The following is a 5,973-nucleotide window of genomic DNA, read 5'->3' as shown; positions in this document are numbered from 1 at the left end:
CGCATTCTTCTATTTATGGAGTACCACTCCTCCTCAATGCACAATTCGAACTCTATCTGACTAAGTTCGAATTCTTCTACCTCTTCCTTCTAATTTTCTTTTCCTCTGACACCTCAAGGAATCTCTATACTGTGACATAGAGGATTCCATATTTTCTTGTTCTCTTCTCTTTCATATGAGCAGGAACAAAGACAAAGGCATTCTTGTTGAAGCTGACCCTGAACCTGAAAGGACCTTGAAGCGAAAGCTAAGAGAAGCTAAGGCACAACTCTCTATAGAGGACCTAACAGAAATCTTCAAAGAAGAAGAACCCATGGCAGCCGAAAACAACAACAATGCCAACAATGCAAGGAAGGTGCTTGGTGACTTTACTGCACCTACTCTCGACTTCTATGGGAGAAGCATCTCTATCCCTGCCATTGGAGCAAACAACTTTGAGCTTAAGCCTCAATTAGTTTCTCTAATGCAACAGAATTGCAAGTTCCATGGACTTTCATTGGAAGATCCTCATCAGTTTTTAGCTGAATTCTTGCAAATCTGTGACACTGTCAAGACTAATGGAGTTGACACTGAGGTCTACAGACTTATGCTATTCCCTTTTGCTGTAAGAGACAGAGCTAGGACATGGTTGGACTCACAACCTAAAGAAAGCCTGAACTCTTGGGAAAAGCTAGTCAATGCCTTCTTGGTAAAGTTCTTTCCACCTCAAAAATTGAGTAAGCTTAGAGTGGAAGTCCAAACCTTCAGACAGAAGGAAGGAGAATCCCTCTATGAAGCTTGGGAAAGATACAAACAATTGATCAGAAAATGTCCTTCTGACATGCTTTCTGAATGGAGCATCATAGGTATTTTCTATGATGGTCTATCTGAACTGTCCAAGATGTCTTTGGATAGCTCTGCTGGAGAATCTCTTCATCTAAAGAAGATGCCTACAGAAGCTCAAGAGCTAATTGAAATGGTTGCAAATAACCAATTCATGTACACTTCTGAAAGGAATCCTGTGAACAATGGGATAAATCAGAAGAAATGAGTTCTTGAGATTGATACTCTGAATGCCATATTAGCTCAGAACAAAATATTGACTCAGCAAGTCAATTTGATCTCTCAAAGTCTGTCTGGAATGCAAAATGCACCAAGCAGTACTAAGGATGCTTCATCTGAAGAAGAAGCCTATGATCCTGAGAACCCTTCAATGGAAAAGGTGAATTACATGGGAGAACCCTATGGAAACACCTATAATTCTTCATGGAGAAATCATCCAAATTTCTCATGGAAGGATCAACAGAGACCTCAACAAGGTTTCAACAACAATAATGGTGGAAGAAACAGGTTTAGTAATGGCAAGCCTTTTCCATCATCTTCTCAGCAACAGACAGAGAATTCTAAGCAGAACCACTCTGACTTAGCAACCATGGTCTCTGATCTGATCAAAACCACTCAAAGTTTCATGACTGAAACAAGGTCCTCCATTAGAAACTTGGAGGCACAAGTGGGACAGCTGAGCAAGAAAGTTACTGAACTCCCTCCTAGTACTCTTCCAAGCAATACAGAAGAAAATCCAAAAGGAGAGTGCAAGGCCATCAATATGGCCGAATTTGGAGAGGAGGAAGAGGCAGTGAACGCCATTGAGGAAGACCTCAATGGACGTCCACTGGCCTCCAAAGAGTTCCCCAATGAGGAACCATGGGAATCTGAGGCTCAAAATGAGACCATAGAGATTCCATTGGATTTACTTCTGCCTTTCATGAGCTTTGATGAGTATTCTTCCTTTGAAGAGGATGAGTATGTCACTGAAGAGCAAGTTGCTAAATACCTTGGAGCAATCATGAAGCTAAATGACAAGTTATTTGGTAATGAGACTTGGGAGAACGAACCTCCTTTGCTCACCAAAGAACTGGATGACTTGTCTAGCCAGAGATTACCTCAAAAGAGACAAGATCCTGGAAAATTCTCAATACCTTGTACCATAGGCACCATGACCTTCAAGAAGGCTCTGTGTGACTTAGGGTCAAGTGTAAACCTCATGCCTCTCTCTGTAATGGAGAAGCTAGGGATCTTTGAGGTGCAAGCTGCAAGAATCTCACTAGAGATGGCAGATAACTCAAGAAAACAAGCTTATGGACTTGTAGAGGATGTTCTGGTAAAGGTTGAAGACCATTACATCCCTGCCGATTTTATAGTCCTAGAGACTGGGAAGTGCATGGATGAATCCATCATCCTTGGCAGATCCTTCCTAGCCACAGCAAAGGCTGTGATTGATGTGGACAGAGGTGAATTGATCATTCAAGTGAATGAAGGATCCTTTGTGTTTAAGGCTCAAGGATATCCCTCTGTCACCATGGAGAGGAAGCATGAAGAGCTTCTCTCAAAGCAGAGTCAAACAGAGCCCCCACAGTCAAACTCTAAGTTTGGTGTTGGGAGGCCACAACCAAACTCTAAGTTTGGTGTTGAACCCCCACATTCAAACTCTAAGTTTGGTGTTGGGAGGTTCCAACATTGCTCTGAGTATCTGTGAGGCTCCATGAGAGCCCTATGTCAAGCTACTGACATTAAAGAAGCGCTTGTTGGGAGGCAACCCAATGTTATATTTTATCTATTTTCCTTTGTTATTTTATGTTTTCTGTAGGTTGATGATCATGAGAAGTCACAAAATCAATTGAAAAAGCAAAAACAAAATGAAAAACAGGAAGAAAAACAGCACACCCTGGAGGAAAAACCTACTGGCGTTTAAACGCCAGTAAGGCTAGCAGATGGGCATTTAACGCCCAGTCTGGCACCATTCTGGGCGTTTAACGCCAGAAAGGGGCACCAGACTGGCGTTAAACGCCATAAAAGGGCAAGCACTTGGCGTTAAATGCCAGAAATGGGCACCAGCCCGGCGTTTAACGCCAGAATTGGCTCAAAACACATTTTTGCATGCCATTTGGTGCAGGGATGACTTTTCCTTGACACCTCAGGATCTGTGGACCCCACAGGATCCCCACCAACCCCACCACCCTCTTTCTTCTTCACCCATTCACCAATCACCTCAATACCTCTTCCTCAAAAACCCTTCACCTATCAAATCCCATCTTTCTCTTCACCACTCACATCCATCCTTCATAAAACCCCACCTACCTCACCATTCAAAATTCAAACCACTTTCCCTCCCAAACCCACCCATAATGGCCGAACCCTACCCCTCTCCTCACCCCTATATAAACCCATCTTCACTCCTTCATTTTCACACACCCTAAACACTACTTCTTCCCCCTTTGGCCGAAACACAAAGCCATCTCCATCTCCTCCATTTTCTTCTTCTTCTACTCTATTCTTTCTTCTTTTGCTCGAGGACGAGCAAACCTTTTAAGTTTGGTGTGGTAAAAGCATTGCTTTTTGTTTTCCATAACCATTTATGGCATCCAAGGCCGGAGAAACCTCTAGAAAGAGGAAAGGGTAGGCAAAAGCTTCCACCTCCGAGTCATGGGAGATGGAGAGATTCATCTCAAGGGTGCATCAAGACCACTTCTATGAAGTTGTGGCCTTGAAGAAGGTGATCCCCGAGGTCCCTTTCAAACTCAAAAAGAGTGAATATCCGGAGATCCGACATGAGATTCGAAGAAGAGGTTGGGAAGTTCTCACCAACCCCATTCAACAAGTCGGAATCTTAATGGTTCAAGAGTTCTATGCCAATGCATGGATCACCAAGAGCCATGATCAAAGTGTAAACCCGAACCCAAAGAATTGGCTTACAATGGTTCAGGGGAAATACTTAGATTTTAGTCCGGAAAATGTGAGGTTGCCATTCAACTTGCCCATGATGCAAGGAGATGAACATCCTTACACAAGAAGGGTCAACATTGATTAAAGGTTGGACCAAGTCCTCACTGACATTTGTGAAGAGGGCGCCCAATAGAAGAGAGATTCAAGAGGGAAGCCGGTTCAACTAAGAAGGCATGACCTCAAGCCCATGGCTAGAGGATGGTTGGAGTTTATCCAACGCTCAATCATTCCCACTAGCAACCGGTCCGAAGTTACTATAGACCGGGCCATCATGATCCATAGCATCATGATTGGAGAAGAAGTAGAAGTTCATGAGGTTATAGCCCAAGAACTCTATAAGGTGGCGGACAAGTCCTCTACCTTGGCAAGGTTAGCCTTTCCTCATCTCATTTGTCACCTCTGTTATTCAGTAGGAGTTGACATAGAAGGAGACATCCTCATTGATGAGGACAAGCCCATCACTAAGAAAAGGATGGAGCAAACAAGAGACCCCACTCATCATGAAATCCCTGAGATACCTCAAGGGATGCACTTTCCTCCACAAAACTATTGGGAGCAACTGAACACCTCCCTGGGAGAACTAAGTTCCAATATGGGACAACTAAGGGTGGAGCACCAAGAACACTCCATTCTCCTCCATGAAATTAGAGAAGATCAAAGAATCAAGAGAGAGGAGCAACAAAGGCAAGGAAGAGACATTGAGGAGCTCAAGCACTCCATAAGACCTTCAAGAGGAAGAACAAGCCGCCATCACTAAGGTGGACCCGTTCTTTAATCTCCTTGTTCTTTATTTTCTTGTTTTTCGAATTTTCATGCTTATGTTTATCCATGTTTGTGTCTTATGATCATTAGTATCTTAGTGTCTATGCCTTAAAGTTATGAATGTCCTATGAATCCATCACCTTTCTTAAAATGAAAAAAGTTCTTAATTGAAAAAGAGAAGAATTGCATGAATTTTAGATTTTATAACAGATTAATTATATTAATGTGGTGGCAATACTTTTGTTTTCTGAATGTATGCTTGAACAGTGCATATGTCTTTTGAATTTGTTATTCATGAATGTTAAAATTATTGGCTCTTGAAAGAATGATGAAAAAGGAGACATGTTACTGAGGATCTGAAAAATCATAAAAATGATTCTTGAAGCAAGAAAAAGCAGTGAATTCAAAAAAAAAACGAAAAAAAGAGAGAAATAGAAAAAGAGAAAAAGAAAGAGCAAGCAGAAGAAGCCAATAGCCCTTTAAACCAAAAGGCAAGGGTAATAAAAAGGATCCAAGGCTTTGAGTATCAGTGGATAGGAGGGCCTACAGGAATAACATCCTGGCCTAAGCGGCTAAACCAAGCTGTCCCTAACCATGTGCTTGTGGCGTGAAGGTGTCAAGTGAAAACTTGAGACTGAGCGGTTAAAGTCGTGATCCAAGGTAAAAAGAGTGTGCTTAAGAACCCTGGACACCTCTAATTGGGGACTCTAGCAAAGCTGAGTCACAATCTGAAAAGGTTCACCCGATTATGTGTCTGTGGCATGTATGTATCCGGTGGTAATACTGGAAGACAGAGTGCTTTGGGCCACGGCCAAGACTCATTAAGTAGCTGTGTTCAAGAATCATCATACTTAACTAGGAGAATCAATGACACTATCTGGATTCTGAGTTCCTAAAGAAGCCAATCATTCTGAATTTCAAAGGATAGAGTGAGATGCCAAAACTGTTCAGAGGCAAAAAGCTAAAAGCCCCGCTCATCTAATTAATACTGATCTTCATAGATGTTTTTGGAGTTCATTGCATATTCTCTTCTTTTTATCTTATTTGATTTTCAGTTTCTTGGGGACAAGCAACAATTTAAGTTTGGTGTTGTGATGAGCGGATAATTTGTACGCTTTTTGGCATTGTTTTTAGTATGTTTCTAGTAGGATTTAGTTAGTTTTTAGTATATTTTTATTAGTTTTTAGTTAAAATTCACTTTTCTGGACTTTACTATGAGTTTGTGTGTTTTTTTGTGATTTCAGGTATTTTCTGGCTGAAATTGAGGGACCTGAGCAAAAATCTGATTCAGAGACTGAAAAGGACTGCAGATGCCGTTGGATTCTGACCTCCCTGCACTCGAAGTGGATTTTCTGGAGCTACGGAAGCCCAATTGGCGCGCTCTCAACGGCGTTCGAAAGTAGACATCCTGGGCTTTCCAGCAATATATGATAGTCCATACTTTGCCCA

General features: G+C 41.9%; 1 non-coding gene across 1 annotated transcript; it reads right to left on the bottom strand.

Annotated features, from left to right (window-relative positions):
• Positions 1-718: 718 nt before the first annotated feature.
• LOC130964032 (small nucleolar RNA R71) lies at positions 719-826 on the bottom strand. The gene has a single exon (XR_009080145.1). It is a non-coding gene; the product is annotated as a small nucleolar RNA R71 (small nucleolar RNA).
• Positions 827-5,973: the final 5,147 nt, after the last annotated feature.

This window comes from Arachis stenosperma, chromosome 2, assembly GCF_014773155.1.
Source record: "Arachis stenosperma cultivar V10309 chromosome 2, arast.V10309.gnm1.PFL2, whole genome shotgun sequence".
Classification (NCBI taxonomy): Eukaryota; Viridiplantae; Streptophyta; class Magnoliopsida; order Fabales; family Fabaceae; genus Arachis; species Arachis stenosperma.
This window is presented reverse-complemented; position numbering and strand designations above follow the sequence as displayed.